Raw genomic sequence first — 19539 nt, forward strand, 5'->3', positions numbered from 1 at the left:
CAATTGCGACTCGCATATTTAACCTGCCTATTAAACGTTCCTTTGGCAGGTCATTTTTCAACCGTCTTCAAATGGATAATTTGTGATGCGAAAACAGTTTGCCAGTCTCATACCAGCTGGCACATCTTTTGTTTACAAATTTGAATGTTAAATTAGACCGCTAAGCCTGATTCAAAGTTTGTCAGAATGCAGATGTTTTTTTACTGCACCTGATAAATAGCAATACATTGTCAGGTGTGGTAAATATCACTTATTATAAGGTTCTGGGAAACAACATCTTGATTTTTGGGCTTCCAACATTAACATCCTCAGGGTACGGTAAATACCGTACTCCTATCCCTTATCAAATTCCAGCAGATTTGACATGCTGAAATTTAATGAAGAGTGGTATATTTATAATATAGTAATGGACCCAGTAATTACAGGCTGCTGTTATTACAACCGAACTGGTTATTCAGCAGAATCAGGGGGCTTTAATCCAAGGCAGTAAAACATAAACCCACATATAGTCAGGGCTTTATTTATGTATTTATTTTCATTTATTTGGGATATTACTATCTTGTTACCTTTCAGTCACTTCAGAGCGATTTAAGACACCAGCAACACTGAGAGATGCAAAGGCTTTAGAGAAAAGATTTAGATTGCTTATCATGCTTCAAGGGGTGAAGAACATCAATGTCCTAAGAGCCAGCATCGCTGGGTTCTCAAATAACCTCCTCTTGTATAGACAATCTGATTGCAGGAATATGTAGCAAGAATTCACATATATCATTTGTAACCGGTAATTGTGTGGCAATCATTTGCTCCAAGCATCCAGCATAATTTTATGGCAAGACCAGAGGCTCCTATTATGCTTAGTCTTTTCTTTATTTTTAACAGCAGCTGCAGTCAAGAATAAAACTACTGATCCCATTAGGCTAACGAAAGTAGCCAATGAGGATCAGGAGGTAGTTCAAGGTAATGGACCAATCACTGACAATACATACTAATAATACCTATCTTGACTGGGAACAGCCCTCTTTTCTTGCTGCTCGCAGTCAAGATAAGTACTATTTCCCTCTTATGCTCATTTAATATTACCAACGTTCTCTGTGTTACACATATATACTATAGTTTGTGGTCTTTTTTTGCCATTATCATGCCTTTGTTCTAGGTTGTTTTCTAGCAGTCGGCTTGTAGCCGCATTCCATTTGCTCCTTTCGCGGCGCGCCACTTGTTATCCGTTATTGTTTACGACGTTCATTCCCCTCAGCGCGCGTTATCAGCTTTCTGCAGCTCACTGAAGAGAGTTCCCGGGCTCAGCGACACCCTTCATTAAAGAAGTCCTCTCCGCGTGTTAGCAGTTTTGTTCTGCCACTCGCTGAGGGGAATTAGCGTGCCTTGCGGCACACTTCATTAAAGCTTAAAAACACTCACCGCTTCAGGGTGACTTTCTCCTTTCGCCTGCGGCCTCCTTCCAGCACCGAACTCAGTGTCTCTGTGGAGGTTTCCGGTTTGTTTATCTATTTGCATTTTAATCCGCCCAGAGGCGGAGCCATCTGCTTGCTCTCACTTCGGTGAGAACGTTAACCCTTTCCTCCCTCATAACTTGCCTTTTCAATTCTTAAACTGCTTCTGGCACCATGGACAGCTCCGCACATCCACTTTTAACACAGGAGGAGGAGGAAGACGTCCTCAAGGAGAACCTTAATGACTTGTAGAACAAGCTATTTCAGCTTCTTGGCAGAAATTATCAAAAAAAAAAAAAAATTCTGTCGTCAATTTAGTGTCAAAAACCATGCTGGCCCAATCTGCGGGGGAATGCAGAAAGTGTCCTAATCCATCAAAAAATACAAAGCAACGCCATTGGTGAGTGACAAAAGCTCACAAGTGGCGGAGAACGTGGTTCCTCAAAAGCCTCCTCTTAAGGAGGGGTTAACTGCTAAACCTTCAATAAAATGCATGGTAAAATCCAAACATATTTCTTCACCTATCTCTATATCTAAAATTCTGGACACTGACGACGAGGTGCAAGACCCTAACTCAGATTTGGATATTTCCGACAAGGACGGTGGGGATATTATCTCCCCTCCTCCTCACAAAAATTTTTAAGTTGGGTCCCAAGACTTTGCAGGTTCTTGCACAATACTGGATGCTCAAGGGGTGCCTATGTTCGATCCGGCTAACATCCAGCATCCAAATTCGACTGAGTGGTTTCCTACTGACCACGTAGCAGAATATGTGACGGCCAGGTTGCACACCCCCTCAGATAAACAGGTGCGAGCGAAGCTCAAATCCGAATGTCCTCGTCCCGCCCTTTCTTACAAAATCACTGCAACTCCGACTATTGACACTTCCCTTATTACCTTCTTCACCAAATATGGCAAGGACCCGCGGAAGGGTGTCGACAAAGCTTGGTCTTCTTGCCAAGATAAGCTGTTGGACATAGTAGGACCCCTAACCCACATTTTTGATTTAGCAGAAACTGCTCATTTGGAACAAGCTTTGGTTGACCTGGTTGAACTCTCCTTGTGGGCCCAACAGGCCACTTGTTTACTAGGAAATGCGAACTCCTCCATCACGCACGAGCGTAGGAAGGGTCTCCTTCTTAAACTAGATCCTAAAGTGGTCAACCTTGCAGGTACATATCCCGGTGTCAAAGAAGAGGGTTTATTTTTTGGTGACTCTTTTATTAAAGAGTTGAGCAAGTATGTGGCAACTTTCTCATACCTCGTCAAAGCACAACAATCTTTAAAAAATATGTTTTAAACACGTGTTTTTACCAGGACCGACAGAGGTAGGAACCGCTTTGCCGGCCGTTCCTATGCCAATCAAGGTTCCTGCGGCTACTACAGTAACACCTCAATGCAGGATTACAGGCCACAATTCTAGCCCCACCGGATTCAGCAGCGCCATCGGTCCGAAGTTGTCCGAAGTCGATTTCCTTGGATATCCACCAGCTTCCCTTTCAAGGGTCCAGGGACTGGATAGGGCACCACTTGTCAGAGCAGGAGTCTCTCCAGAGACTCCAGGTGCTGGCAGAGAGAAGTCTTTGCTGTCCCTGAGACTTCAAACAACAGGAGGCAAGCTCTAAATCAGGCCCTTAGAGATTTCTTCACAAGATGGAAGGAACACAAAGTCCAGTCTTTGCCCTCTTACTCTGGCAGAAGCAGCAACTGCAGGATAGCTCCAAAGCTTTTTGGGCTGGTTCTCGTTTGGAGGATATTCTCAGGTCGGCTGACTGGTCCAATGACAATGTTTTTAAGGTTTTCTATTGTAAACCGATTCAACATGCCTCTTTAAATGTGATTGATACGCTTTAAAATAGCATAATAGGAGCCTCCGGTCTCGCCATAAAATGTAGATTTTCCTAGTAAATTATGAAGGAAAGTCTTAATTTTATTAAAGACACGGAGGCGAGTATTATCCCGCCTCTACAAAGATTAACACTGTTATTTTGTCTCCCTCCCTTTCAGCATCCACATCAGTGCAACAGTCTGCTTCTTAAGGATCCCTCCTTGGTTTCTTCGGCTACTTCGTCCTTTACTACATCTGCCCTCTCGAACTCTCAATTGTTGGATCAGAACACCCTTCTGGAGTTTGTTCAGAGACTGATTTTCTTTCTACAAGAAGTTTTAGTACTTTCCCTGGCTATTTGTATTTGTGGTTTCATTATTCCATTGTTCGTTACTGTTTAATCTCGCACAAGAAAAGAGGGCTGTTCCCAGTCAAGATAGGTATTATTAGTATGTATTGTTAGTGATTGGTCCATTACCTTGAACTGCCTCTTGATCCTCACTGGCTACTTTTGTTAGCCTTATGGGATCAGTAGTTTTATTCATGACTGCAGCTGCTGTTAAAAAATAAATAAAAGACTAAGCATAATACTCGCCTCCGTGTCATTAATAAAATTAAGACTTTCCTTCATAATTTACTAGGAAAATCTACATTTCATCGAACAGCCAGGACAAATGTAGTATTTGCACGGATCAGCGAGAGTTATATTTTTGTCCCAGACTGGTTGGCAAAAAAAACGCACAACTGTGTGTTCTAGACCCTACAGTCTGCACATTTCCAAATCTGTAGTAACCCCTTGATACCAAAATAGTTTGCTGAGTCACCTAAACAATCCCCTATTGCGTGGTGTCCTTTAAATAACATATGCTGTATAAATACTGAGTTTCCTAGCACAGCACAACCTTTTCTTATTTGGCAGTCCTTTACTTAACATTTGATTTCACCTCTTTGTCTTAGAGATGGTAATTCTAAAGTTTTGCATGCTAATCTTGATTCACACCCTCTGAATGGTCTCAAATGCAGGCAAGATGGCGGATGATGCACAACACTTGTAGAGATGGTGACTACTGCACCAGCTGTCCCGGCAGATTTCTGGAAATTTAGCTCATGTCCCGGTTTAGAGTCGCCTGAAAACTGTAGGAAGTTATTTTTTTGTTTTCTAAAGCAGAAATACAAAGCAGGTGTTATTTGAAAGCTATTTAATTAACAGACATTATACTGGCTTTAAAAATGGCATTTCATTGTGTTCTTAGTGCCTCTTCTGCAATTCTGTGGTGATCATTCTCAGCGCTCGGTTGAAGAAAACTTGTTGTCCTTCTTCTATTTTGTGAAGTGTCCCAGTTTTTGGCTTTAACCCCTTCTGTGCCCAGGACATAATGGTTACGTCCTGAGGCACAGTGCTCGTGTGCCCAGGACGTAACCATTACATCCTGGGCACAGAGCCCACAGGAAGCGCATTTCTCTTCCGATCACGTGGAGGAGGCCGGAGAGGCCGGAGAGGCTTGAAAGGGAAGGAAAGGAATTTCCTTCCTTTTGAAGTCTCTCTCAGCGTTTTAGCTGCCGGATTGCAAGCAAGGGCAGGAGGGCACATTTATTTTAGGCCATTTCTGCCCCCCCTGGGGGCAGATCGGCCTATTCTTATTAGGCCAGGGCAAATTGTTTTTTTGTGTTTTTTTTGTTTGTTTGTTTGTTTTTTTAGAGATGGGGAGCGACCCATTAGGCAAGGGTCGCTCCCCTGGGGGGCAAATTGTATTTAGACCATTTCTGCCCCCCTTGGGGGCAGATTGGCCGATTTTAGGACAATTTGCCCCCAAGGGGGGCAGAAACAACTAGGCACCGGGGATCTTTTTTTTGCGCCAATGTCACGCAGGGGGAGCGACCCCGTAGGCAAGGGTCGCTCCCCGGGGGGGTTGGGGGGCAAATTTATTTTAGGCCATGTCTGCCCCCCCCCCCGGGCCGGCTGAGCTAGAGGCCAAAATCCTCGTGTCCACGTTGTGTTTTGGGCCATTTCCTTTCGTGGGCGCTAGGCCTACCCACACAAGTGAGGTGCCATTTTTATCGGGAGACTTGGGGGAATGCTGGGTGGAAGGAAATTTGTGGCTCCTCTCATATTCCAGAACTTTCTGTCACCAAAATGAGATGAAAAGGTTTTTTTTTGGTCAAATTTTGAGGTTTGCAAAGGATTCCGGGTAACAGAACCTGGTCAGAGCCCCAGAAGTCACCCCATCTTGTATTCCTCTAGGTGTCTAGTTTTCAAAAATGCGCTGGTTTGCTAGGTTTCCCCTGGTGTTGGCTGAGCTAGAGGCCAAAATCCACAGCTAGGCACTTTGCAAAAACACCTCTGTTTTCTGTGAAAAAATGTGATGTGTCCACGTTGTGTTTTGAGCCATTTCCTTTCGTGGGCGCTGGGCCTACCCACACAAGGGAGGTACCATTTTTATCGGGAGACTAAGGGGAACACAGAATAGCAAAACAAGTGTTATTACCCCTTGTCTTTCTCTACATTTTTTTCTTCCAAATGTAAGGCAGTGTGTAAAAAAGAAGTCTATTTGAGAAATGCTCTGTAATTCACATCCTAGTATGGGCACCCCAGAATTCAGAGATGTGCAAATACCCACTGCTTCTCAACACCTTATCTTGTGGCCATTTTGGAAATACAAAGGTTTTCTTGATACCTATTTTCCACTTTTTATATTTCAGCAAATGATTTGCTGTATACCCGGTATAGAATAAAAACCCATTGCAAGGTGCAGCTCATTTATTGGCTCTGGGTACCTAGAGTTCTTGATGAACCTACAAGCCCTATATATCCCTGCAACCAGAAGAGTCCAGCTGACGTAACGGTATATTGCTTTCAAACATCTGACATTGCAGGAAAAAGTTACGGAGTAAAACGTGTAGAAAAATTGCTGTTTTTTTCATCTCAATTTCAATATTTTTTTATTTCAGCTATTTTCTGTAGGAAACACTTGTAGGATGTACACAAATGACCCCTTGCTGAATTCAGAATTTTGTCTACTTTTCAGAAATATTTAGCTTTCTGGGATCCAGCATTGGTTTCTCACCCATTTTGGTCACTAACTGGAAGGAGGCTGAAAGCACAAAAAATAGTAACAAGCATTTACAATGCAACGGGTCTCGCGTTTGCTCATGTTAGAGCTGATCGCGTTGTAAACTCCTAACCCAACTTTTCACCTATCGGGCAAAAGTGCATTTATGTACACAACCCGAAAAAGTGAAATTAACTAAGTAAAGTGCTCGACTTCTGCCAAGCGAGATCGCGCTCGTAAATTACAGAAAAAGAAGTCCACTAGCCCGATGGAAAACAGCGAGCCTCTCATGTTTCTGCACTTGGTCGCTGCGCTCGAGGAGGGCTAGACACCAGAAAAGGCATGACGTATGCTTGCCTTCGACTAATGAAAGCAAGCAGATTTTATTAGGCAAGCCCACGAACCAAAAAAAATCACTGACGTGAAGTTGACAGGGCTTCGAGCAACGCAGGCTCGACCCTAAAAATGGGATATGTCCCAGTATAATGTCAAAATTGTATTGAAAAATTGGGTTTTCCATTTCAAGTCTGCCTGTTCCTGAAAGCTGGGAAGATGGTGATCTTGGCACCGCAAACCCTTTGTTGATGCCATTTTCAGGGAAAAAACCACGAGCTGCCTTCTGCAGCCCTTTTTTCCAATTTGTTTGAAAATTTCATGGTCTCCTTCAGGGGAACCCACAAAGTCTGGGTACCTCTCGAATACCGAGGATGTTGGGAAAAAAGAACGCAAATTTGGCGAGGGTAGCTTATGTGAACAAAAGGTTATGAGGGCCTAAGCGCGAACTGCCCCAAATAGCCAAAAAAAGGCTCGGCACAGGAGGGCGAAAAGGCCTGGCAGCGAAGGGGTTAAAATTCTGGTCACCCTAGTCTGGGTACGTGCGCAACGTTGGCCACAAGACAATGTGGGGTGATGGAGGTGAAACACAATGAGAAGTAGGATGTACGTTTTAAACAAGAAAACGACTGATATCGTGTGTGTCGGTCAAGGCATATATCTAGCAAAATATGAGCAAAACAACGAGTTGAATGGAAGAAGCATGGCTGCACTGTCAGAAACCGCAATTGATACACAGTTGACAAAATGATGCAGAAAATATTCATCAGTCAGCTGAATTTTTCGACTGGCGATTTGCTCATTTGGGTTAGAGCTGAAGAAAATGGCGAGAAACACGACACACAGCTGCGTGTTTTATTACGTTTTAATGAAAAGGCAATAGAGTGGCAAATGAACGATAAAGAAAATAAATTGAGTTGAGATGGCATAGAGCACATTCTAATGCTATTCTTCCACTTAGATTACCAGAATTGTTTTCAGACCAAGAAGATTACCAGTTTTTCTAAAAACAAGTTATACGAGTATCTTTAAGGGTTGTTTTTCAAATAACCTCGCAGAGAAGTAAATACGATCATTTTTGGAATTATGTACTTTAATGGGTTTGCATAGTTTTAGATTAACGTTTTTGCAACCATTATACAGACTTTTCGAATTGGAGTTAATTGATCACATTTCCGTTTTGAGTATCTCCTGAAGGGTGCTGAGAAACCGCTTCCAGTCATGTATGGGCTTCACTACGGGTTGCAACAGGACATAAAAACTCTCCCATTTGGACCTCTGAAACATGTGCTTAGAAACTCCAGTTTGACTCTTGAAATCCGTTTTTGTGGTACTTTCCTTCCAGGTTATTACTACGAGGACTTTTTGCTTTGACATTGTTAAGTGGTATGTAAGAACACGAAATTCATTTCTGGGTTATTATAGCACTTAATGTTTTATATTTGAAAAGCTCCTTTTCTGGCAGTAGGAAATCGTTAAGACAATAAGGTGGTCATTTCAACAATGGAGGTAAAAACTGCCTTTCGCTACGGTGACAACTGCCAAAATACCATCACTGCCGCTACCATCCGTCTGTCAGATTATGAGCACTGCCGGACCTCTGCCACAAGAAGGGTGGAAATCCAGTGATCATACAGTCGGACGGTGGTAAGCTGGCGCTGCTACCACCAGCACCGCCATGCCAGTTGAACGCCGCCAGCCATATGATGACCTGTGATACGGCATGGCGGTGTTATGCTGGCGGGCGCTGCTGGCGGTAGCAGCGCCCCTTTCCGTTCCCTAATGGAAGACCTCCTCAATAAAGGTAAGTCGGGCTTCCGACAGGGGACAGGGTGGGGGGTGTTGTGTACGTGTGTGTGTCTGGTTGTGTGCATGAATGTGTGTGTGAATGCATCTGTGTGTGTTGTGTTGTTTGCGTGCTGTATGCATGTGAGTGAATGCGTGTAAGAATGGTGAAATTAGTGCGTGTCTGCATATCAGTGTGGTTGTGTGTAAGAATGTGTGCGAGCATGTCTGGGAGTATGCATGTGTGAATGGGTGTATGCCAGTGTGTGTATGAATGCGTGTATGCCAGTGTGAGTGATTGGGTGTATGCGTGGTGCGTGTCTGCGGGTGTGTGCGTGTATGGGGAGTGGGTGTGTGTGTGTGTCAGAGGATCAGAGGGGGGCTGGGGAAGTGTGTGACGATCAGAGGGGGTGGGTGGGTGAAGCGGAGAGGGGCTGGGGGAGTTTGGATGGAAGGGGAGTGGGGGCGTCTGGTGAGTGTTTGGGGAGCCACCTACCGGTGACGGGGAAGGTATTCCCTGTCACCGGTAGGGCCTACCACCGTGGTTTTCATGGCGTTGCTAACGCCACGAAAACCGTGGTGGTAGGCAGGCTCATAATACAGCTGGCGGTACTATGCCGGCCGGCGGGCTGGAGATTGGCATCTCCAGCATTGCAGCCAACCTGCAATTCTCATAATGTACCGCCAGCCTGTTGACAGTACTACCGCTACATTTCCACTCACTGCCAGGGTCATAATGATCCCCTAAGTGCTGTGCACTTTTCATGAAATAATACAGAAAACCCGACTTAATTTGCTGAAATAGCGCAGTTTAAACTCTGTAAACCAAATGATTAAAATATATATCTTAGTTCATGCACTAGCATGTATTATAAATGTTTGCATGAGGCCAGCATGGGCACAATGTCTACGATAATGTGATGTTGCCTTTTAGGTGGTCCATTAACAGCACTGCTGAGACATAATGACCAAGCCGTGTCAAAGCTTTTACACTTTATTGTAGACTCCAATGTCCTTAGACCTGGCTTCAGAAAGGTATTTAAAGCAGAAGATTGTATTCGACACGAGATTCCTTGTAGAGTGAGCATCAGCTTGAGAGATCTTTGTACCGTGTCGTAACTGATTTAAATACTGGCAGGGCTGTCTCTGCCTTTTAACCTTTCCTGGCTGTTAACATGGGTAGAATGGAGCTGGTTTATAAAAGCCCCCTTGCACGAGTTCTACGCCATAAACAGTCACATATTTCATGATAGAGGTGTGCTGGAACCTGGTCTCACAAGACAATAGCAGCCCATCACTCAGAAGCAAAGCAGGTGAATTTATTAAAATGCCTCCCAGTGCTGACATTCCATTAGGATGATTAAAACTTGACAGACGAGCAAAGAATAGTAGTGCTTGGAGGTCGTACAAACTATTCTCAAGTCAGACTAATTTGTGCTTTTTTATCGAAGAAACTGACCCGTTCGAGGCACATCTCTTTGCAAGACACTTTAGTTCCAGCCGTTTCCTGCGAACCACTCACACTTTAATCTAATTGATCAACTCCCAGTCAAAAAGCCATTTGCTCAGTTGACTTTGATAGATATTTGAGGCGTTTTCCAATTGCAATGTCAACTATCCGTCACATGCCAGTGCAGGCAGCATGCCCAGGTGAGACCCGACTTGGATTCTGATCAGTATTTTTAAGAGCCATCTACTGAAGAGACGAAAACCATTCTCTCTTCTCAGTTCTCTATCACTAACAAGTATAAACAACAGACATTCCAGAATGCTACTTCGTTTGATTACGTCAGCTTGGGTTTTGAGACCTAATGTAACATTATCACTGAATGGGCCCTTTAAGATCTGATTCAGCGCAATATAGTTTTTTATCTCTCACTGCTGTAGACGGAGGTCTCACTCTCACACCTGGACACCATTTCATCCATCCATTTACTGACTGAAACTCTACCAACAACATAGAAGCAACTTTACTCTAAGGAATCCATGAAGTAACCCCTGGCCTGAAAGATTTTCAGGTGGAGTTACTATTGACATATTTAAATTATATTGAGTGCTGTCACTATTTGAAGATCCTTTTAGAAACTTTGCACATTGCGTGTATTAACAAATGTGCTACATGATTTACCCGCTAGATAATCCTGTTTCTGTGGTTTTGGGTAGATTAAATTTGGTTATCATATTGAATTTAATCATCTGTGCAATGTTAAGATAATGACGTTGCCCAGCAGGGATTGCACACAGATAAACATGGGCATCAGGATGTTAGAGATTTTTGTTAACTAAAGTTGGCCCTTGAAAGTGCCAAGTAAGAGAGAAGGCATGTTAGAGGCTAGTTATTAGTAGAGGCAAGTACGCACCTACCACATAGCAATAACGCCCCCAGACAGAGTTAGGTCCAGTCAAGGTCTCAAAGCATTAGCCCCTGGCTCAACCCCTGGTAGCTTGGCAACAAGCAGGCAGCCTTAACTTAAGAGACAGGTATGTAAAACATTTAAATACACCAATACAGTAAATAGTTAGGACACAGCACACAATAAAAATCCCACACCAACTGATAACAATAAGAAATATCTGTATCTTTAAAATGACACCAAGATGACAAAATCCAAAGTAAGGAACCAGAGATATGAATTTTTAAAGATTAAAAGTAAAACTAGTGCATAGAAGCAAATAGCGCTCAAAGGCAGGTTAGACTGGTCAGGACACAGTCAAGAGTTCCAGCTGTCTGCAATGTACCATTTTCACACTTACTTCCAGAAGTATTTCTTGATGCAGGAAAGTGGTCCACAACCTCAATCTAAGGTTCCAGAATCTCAGAGTTGCTCAGTGAGATGCTGGGACTACAATACCCACAATGTACCTGGCCAAACCCATGCAGGTCCACTGAACACACTCCAGGTTGGGGACTTTTGTGGAAGCTGGTGCAGGGAAGCTCTTTTAACCTGTTGCTTTAAGGGAGTCCTTTGCTGAGTCCTTTTAAAAGCAAGGCAAAGTCCTTGGGGCTTTTGTTCCAGTGTGCAACAGGGGCAATACCTCAGTATGCAGTTCTCTGGGTTGCAGACCAGGGTTCCAGCAGGGCAGTCCTTCTTGTGGTTTCAGGCAGCAGATCTGAATTTCAATGCAGATCAGCCACTTTTATTCAATAATCTTGGGGGACAGTCAGTGGGCATCCTCGTCCAATGAGCTGCAGGGTGTCACCCAGAAGTATGACAACTTTGTCCAAAGTGTGGCATCTTCTTGTCACATAACGCACTGCACTTTAACATTCCAAGATGGATGATTTTCCTCCAGAGGTGAAAGAGCTGGCTAACCCAACCCCCTGGTGTAGCTTTCCATTACCTCCCTCTCTGGACATCTGCAAATTCCTTTCCTAAGCCCACCATCTATCTGGGGGGTATAAGGGTGAGAGAGCAGGCCTAGCTGCATTCCTTTCGGACTGGCTTCCTTTTGAAGACCCAGCTTGATTTACCCAGCCTCTTTCCTGGCCTGGCTTCCCCATGTGTCTGCTATCCCCATCAGATAACCTCTGCTCAGTGCAGGCCACTAATCACCTCATCAAAGCAGCCTTGCTAGTCCTGTTAGGGCTGACCAGTCAAGACCACTAGCTTATCGTAAAGAAAGTCATATACATTTTTTTCTGCATAAGTTATGAGAAATTCAACAATGGCAAGTTGTTGCATTTATCATTACCATTCATTTGAGTCCTTTAATGTCATTTGTAGCTTCTTCCAGCCATACTTAGGCTTATGAAAACGATTTCAATTTTAGACTATGGAGCTGATTTTCTACGGCTTGGGGAAAATAATAGGTGCAGTTTTCCCTCACCAGAGCATATAAAACATATTTTATAATGTCTCTGTTTATAGTTCCATGGCACTCCACCCTTGGGGCATCTAGGAGAGACCTTGGGTGACTTACATGTAAAATAAGGTAGATTATTACTTTGGATGTAACTTTAATATCAAAGTTGAATTTGCATACATTTATAGACAGTCTGCAGAGCAGGGATGCCTTTAAGAATGACAACAGGTACACAACGGTGCACACCTCAGTTCAGGAAATCTACTGGGCCTCTACACTTCCCTGCCCTATTATCTACTAGGGACTTATAGGTAGTTTGAATACCCTTTGCCCTATTATCCACTAGGCACTTACATAGGGCTGTCACACCAACTAAAATTATAGCATTGGACCATATACCTTTTATTCAGAGCACTGGCACTGGGCCTGTTTAGCAGAGCCGAGGGCACAGCCATGGTCAGTTCCCATCAGTATCAGTTAGAAGCATTGGGGTGAACATGCTAAAAGGATGACTTTCTCCCAAGGCTGCAGAGCACGTAACTTGCTGAAGTAAGAGCTAAAAAGTCTCAATACATGTACATCCTCGCTTGACGTGGTCAAGTTGGGTCAAGTGATTCCTGCATTGGTTTGCATTCAGAATACAAAATTATAGATGCTAGGCTTGTACAAAATAAAATGTGATATTCCTATCTGTATTATTTGAGAGATGTTATAAATGATGTCATAGAACATGTCATGATTGATGCCATATTTGAGGTCATAAGCAGTGCATGTCGGTGACCCAAGTTACAATTAGAACTGCTAACTTTAACTGGTGAATTCCTGTGTTTTTTTAGTTCAAAAGGATAACATTGTCACTGAGAAATTCATCTAACTATAATGTTACTTTAACCTTTTTTTTCACTTAATTTTTGTGGTTTTAAAAATAAATAAAAAACTGACATTTTAACTACAACTAACTATAATTTTACTTTAACCTATGAGTTGTTCAGTGAATTTCCATGGTTTTTAACAATAAAAATAGTATTTCAATATTTAAAAATACCTAGACACTAACTACTCCAACAATGTTTGCGCTGAGAATGTTCAGCTTCTTAGTATTTGTAACTCACATATACAGCAATATTCCCAGCATAGTTTTCACAGTCTTTGTATTTTTACATAAACTTAATATTCATATTTTAAAAGACACTGGGGTCAGTAGCCATGAGAGGTTGGGGTAACAAGAGTCACCTGCAAATATTGAGGGATACTTGTTAGCCACACATTCACTCTTAGGACCAACCCCACAACCATATACCAACATACACTGGGTGGTGACCATGGGCTCACCTATTAGCCACACCCTGTGCCTCTGGAGTTGAGCCATCACATACGGGATGCTGCTATTCCTCAGGATATAGGCATCATGCACAGACCTAGGATACTTAGCATTGACATGGGAGATGTACTGGTCAGCCAAACACACCATCTGCACATTCAGAGAGTGAAAACTTATAGTATTTCTGAACTCCTGTTGTTTTCTCCGGGTGGGGACAAATGCAATATGTGTTCCATCAATGGCACCAGTGATATTGGGGATATGTCCCAGTGCATAGAAGTCAGCCTTCATTGTGGCCAAATCCTCCACCTGGGGGAAAACGATGTAGCTGCACATGTGTTTCATCAGGGCAGAGAACACTTTGCTCAGCACGTTTGAGAACATAGGCTGTGACATCCCTGATGCCATGGCCACTGTTGCATGGAAGGAACCACTTGCCAGGAAATGGAGCACTGACAGGATCTGCATCAAAGGGTATACCTGTGGGGTGGCGCATAGCTGAAATCAGGTTTGGCTCCAATTGGGCACACAGTCCTTGGATTGTGGCCCTATCAAGTCTGTAGGTAAGGATAATGTGCCTGTCCTCCATATTCGCCAGGTCCACCAGGGGTCTGTACACGGGGGGATGTCTCCATGTCCTATTCATCCTCAGTGGTTGAACTCTAGGGCAAAATACGGTGAGCAGAAGGTCATATTCAAACATTTTCTCAGATTAATTAGCAATTTTTGCTTTACTGAAACAGTATGTGAACTCATAAGTCAGTTGATGTGCCAATGTCAGCTGTGACGCAGTCAGGTGCCATGGACTGTGCCCTCCTGAAATGGCGGCTGCCTGACCTGTGAGGAGGGACAAGTGGAAATTAGGTAATTCCGTTGGCGTGGTGCACAGTTGTGGCCGTGCAACACCGCATTGGTTATCATTGGGGCCTATGGGTCCCAGGAGCCAATGGCGATGTACGCCGGCGGTGACGGTAGGCACCGCTGCAGACGTGACTGCCCTTTTTGATCTGTTCACTCACTTGCTACGTGACCTTCAACAGGAGAGGACCTACACTGCAAGTGCTGCTGTGACCTGTGTCTGGAAGCGACAATGGCTCGAGTGCCTGGGGAAAGGGCCCCTGCCTTCACTTCAGAGGAGTTGGAGAGACTGGTGGATGGTGTCCTACCCCAGTAGCCTTTACTATATGGTCCTCCAGACAAACAGGTGAGTACACTGTGAGCATGATGTGTGGGGCATGAATGCATGGATTTTTGTGTGTGTAGGGGTGTGAGGGGTCCTGTGCAGAGTGCTGCATGTATGGTGGTCAATGCATGTGCGTATGGGGATGGGGGGATATGGTGGGCCATGAGTATAACACTCAGGACGGTATGACTAATGCTTTTTCTGCTGTATTTTTTCTGCAGGTCAGCGCCCATCAGAAATAGAGTGTTTGGCGTGCCATCGCCAAGGAGGTTTGGACCCTGGGGGTCTTTGACAGGGAGAGCACACACTGCCGCCACCGATGGGAGGACCTGTGCCGCTGGGCAAGGAAGAGGCCCATTGTACCCTGACCCCCCTGATGTTCTGCATCCTGGCGGTGGCCTATCTGGAGTTGGAAGGCATCACAGCAGCCACAAGGTGGTGAGTACAGATTCAGAATTATGACTTCGCACACGTTAAGGTGTTCCCTGGGTCGAGGATGTGGGCTGTGGGTGCACCTAGGCCAGGGCGAACATGGCAGGATAGGTTCAATGATGGGCAAGCTCAGATGCTGTCAACACCAGGACAGTGCGGGCTCTACGGGCAACCAGAATGCAAAAACCCAACACTCTCAAGATAATGTAATTTATGCATTGTGATGATATGTTATTGTTTAACCTTTTGCATTGCAGAATTAAATCCTGAAGAATCATTTTTGAGGTGCTTATAAATACTGTCCATTTGCAATGTATTGCTACAAGCTTTCAGAGTGAGTCAGGGTGTGGTCCCTTTCCAAGGCCTTCTAGAAGCTTTCCCTGCAGCATGCCTGGGTGTGGTTGTGGGCTGGGCCAAGACTCTAGAAAAGGGAGCCAGCCCAGTTCCACGTGTTCACTATTCAGAGGTCCCGGTGCAGAGCAGCAACAACTTCCTGAGCTCCTGTTCTGGTGGCCTACTTTGATTTTCCAGGCCTCGCCCTTTCACTCGTTGGGTGATTATTGATCAGGGCGGTAAGACGGAGGTTGGTCTGGGCCCCCGACTCCGTATCAGTGATGCTCGAATTCTTGGGCCTAATTTTTTCTTGCTAAAATAATTTGCTCTTGCATGTGTGAATGTGCGTTTAAACTTTTCCATTACATTTGCAAGGTGGCATTCGAATCGGCAAGATGCGCGATTCTTTTCTTGTGTACTAATTCATGATATACATTGTGCACTACCATTCCTTGGCAGTTTCATGGTGGCATTCGAATCAGCAAGACGCGCAATTCTTTCCCTGGTGTTCTAATTCATGATATTCATTGTGCGCTACTATTTCTTGGCAGTTACATGGTGGCACTCGAATCGGCAAGACGCGCAATTCTTTTCCTTGTGTTCTAATCCATGATATTCATTGTACGCTACCATTACTTGACAGTTACATGGTCGCACTCGAATCGGCAAGACGCTCGATTCCTTCCTTGTGCTTAATTCATGTTATTCATTGTGCACTACCATTCCTTGACAGTTACATGGTGGTTTTCGAATCGGCAAAACGCACGATTCTTTCCTCATGCTTAATTCATGTTATTCATTGTGCACTACCATTCCTTGACAGTTACATGGTGGTTTTTGAATCGGCAAGACGCGCAATTCTTTCCTCGTGCTTTATTCATGTTGTTCATTGTGCGCTACCAATCTAAGGCATTTACTTGGAACTATTCGAGTTGACAAGTCACATGATTTATTCCTTGAATCTATGTGGTGTTATTCATGGCGCTCAATCCTTCAATGGGGGTTTAAATACCCATGTGGAAATCTACAATGTGCGCAATTCATGTTTCAACATTTAGAGAGAGCAAAGAAGTCCAAAGTTCTAGATGAAATGTCATGTGTTCCTAATATGTATTCTTAAAATAAGAATTATACGTAGGTTCAGAATTTATTCAGATAGTTTTCCTGATATTCATGCTAAAGAAAGTATTTGAATCAGAAAGTTATATTTAACTCCTCTTGTTTTCTCCCACAGGTATTCAGTCATCAAAAAAGTCTAGTCTTTATAAGATTAATTCTTAAGGTTATTCATGTATTCAGAGTGATGATACTTAGGGCCAGATGTACCAAAGGATTTTACCCATTCTGTCTCTATGGGAAAATGCTTTAGTACATATGGCCCTTAGAGTCATAGTATAGTACTGTTTTCATGAGAGATTATTTTTTATGCTTGTGTGTTTTAACCTTTTGCTTCCTACAGGTCTCCTTCCCAGCTGTTCCATTCCTAATCCCCTTTTCCCCACTTGGACTCTCTTAGACTCTGTGACAAATCTAATCAGAGTATTGGAGCTGTCTTGTGGTGGAAGTGTTGGGAGCGTGCACAGACCCCGAGGATCTGGTGACTCTGACAGATGCACTCCAACCCAAATAATGTTAGTGGGCATCTACTACTGGGCAGGGTCCTGTGGGTTTCAGGTGTGCAGCTAATGGCGTTAGGCATTGTTCCCCATAGCCTGGTGACTAGCATTGTAACTGGTAGTGCATGGCCTAGTACATAGGGCTGTTCCCTGTGAGTTGTGTACGCCAAGAGTAGTGTTGTTGCTGGCATTGACCAAGTGTATCCTCTGTCTCTGCCCCCCCCTTTTATTTTGTCACCCTTTCCTTCTGTGCATTAGCATCATCTGGCGGAGGAGGAGAGGCACTGGCGATGAAGGGAGATGCATCCCACATGGGCCTGGAGGCCAAATGCACCGACGGTGAGAGCACCAGTGGGAAGGAGGGCGAAGGGAGCCCCACAACGGAGACAGGAGGGGACAGTACCGACAGCGACGCCTCCTCCGATGGAAGCTCCCTAGGGGTGGCGGACACCTCTGTGCCCACTCCAACAACAGGTACAGCCACCACTCCCGTACCAGCACCACCCTCCCAGCAGTCCCTCAGCATGTTGCCCGTGCCCGCTCACACAGGAGGGTGGGCATCTCCTTCGCCCCAGGCACCTCAAGCCCTGCCCCAGTCAGCCCTGCTGCCCTCAGTGAGGAGGATACCGATCTCCTGAGATTCCTCTCTGTTGGGCAGTCAACCATACTGAATGCCATCCAGGGTCTTGCAGGGCATTTGCAACAAACAAATGCATACCTGGAGGGCATTCACTCTGGCGTGGTGGCCCAACAAGGAGCATTTCAGGCTCTGGCCAACTCACTGATGGCAGCCATTGTCCCTGTCTCCAGCCTCCCCCCTCCAACTTCCTCTACCCAGTCCTGATCCCCTCAACACCAGCCTATCCCAAGCACAACTTCAGACCAGCAATCACCCAAATCAACACAATGAAGTGGCTCAGGCAAACACAAGCACCACACTTTATCTCACAGGCACTCACACAAGCACCATCCACTTGCAGAATAACCAAGATCCACTGCCTCCACTATGTCCCCCTCCTCCTCATCATCCACCTCCCTCCCAGTAGCGTCTCCACTCACACCTGCATGCACAACATCCTCATCCACTACCTCCATCACCAGTACGCCTATCACTACACGACTCTCATTAGCAGTCACCACCTCCACATCCATGCACACGTCTGCTGTGTCCTCTCCCTCTGTGTCTGTGCCCCCTCCTCCCAAAGTACACAAACGCAAGCACTCAGACACCCAAAAGCCATCCGCCTCACAACAGCATCCAGCCCATGCACCTGTACCCAAACACAGCAGACTGACACCTCCTACAACTACTCCCTCTTCCTCCACACCCAAACCTTCACTCTCTTCCCACCCCAATGTCCCTAAGAAGCTTTTCCTCCTCAACATTGACCTATTCCCTACCCCTTCCCCCGTCTTTCACCTCGGGCCATGATGGCCAGAACCCAACCCAGCACCTCAGCCACCTAGTACTGTGGTTTCTGCAGCAACTGCAGGTGTGAGAGGCTCCAAGGAGGCACCCGTCAGCACAGCCAGTGTGCCAGCACCACCTGCCAAGGCCAAGATGGGTCAGCCACCTAGCAAGGGCAAGAAAGGGACACCAGCCAGCAGGGGGAAGGAGGAACCACCAGCCAGCAAGGGGAAGGAGGCACGACCAGCCAGCAAGGGCAAGTATAAGACACCAGCTGGCAGAAGCAAGGAGGCACCACCATCTGCCAAGGGCAGGAAGGGGCACACTACACCAGCCATGGAACTTCAGCCATCCGCGGCTGCAGGTGAAGGCCTGGACCGCCACCTGCCCTGCCACAAGCAGCACCACAGCCAGCAGCAGCAGCCCCAGTCGGCAGCCGTCTGAGGCTGAGGGGAATGTCTGGAGGCTACTACCACCGCGGCCTGCACCGCGGCCAGCACCGCCACCTGTGCCTCCTCCAGCAGCACCACTACCAGCAGCAGCAGCCCCAGCGGGCAGCTGTCTGAGGCTGCAGGTGAGGGCCTGGAAGCTACCACCACCACTGACAGCACCGCCACCTGCAGCGCAACTGACATCCACTGAGCAGCCAGCACCGCCGGCGAGCAGTGTGTAGTAGTGAATACATGGGCTGCAGTGCGTCCTGGCTCCTGCAACACCTGTCGGTGTGACACCCAGGTTAGAGACTGTGACCTTGCCCCATCCAGGATGAAGCACAGTGGTCACACAGCCCCCTCCAGAACCAGTGGAAGAAGGCATCCACTCACCCCCTCCTTGGCAGGATGAAGCACACTGGGCACAAGGACCCCTCCAGAACCAGTGGAAGAAGGCATCCACTCACCCCCTCCTTGGCAGGATGAAGCACACTGGGCACAAAGCACACTCCAGAACCAGTGGAGAAGCCATCCACTAAAGAGACTGTGGCTTTGCACTCCCCAGGA

This window comes from Pleurodeles waltl, chromosome 6 (assembly GCF_031143425.1).
Source record: "Pleurodeles waltl isolate 20211129_DDA chromosome 6, aPleWal1.hap1.20221129, whole genome shotgun sequence".
NCBI classification, from domain to species: domain Eukaryota; kingdom Metazoa; phylum Chordata; class Amphibia; order Caudata; family Salamandridae; genus Pleurodeles; species Pleurodeles waltl.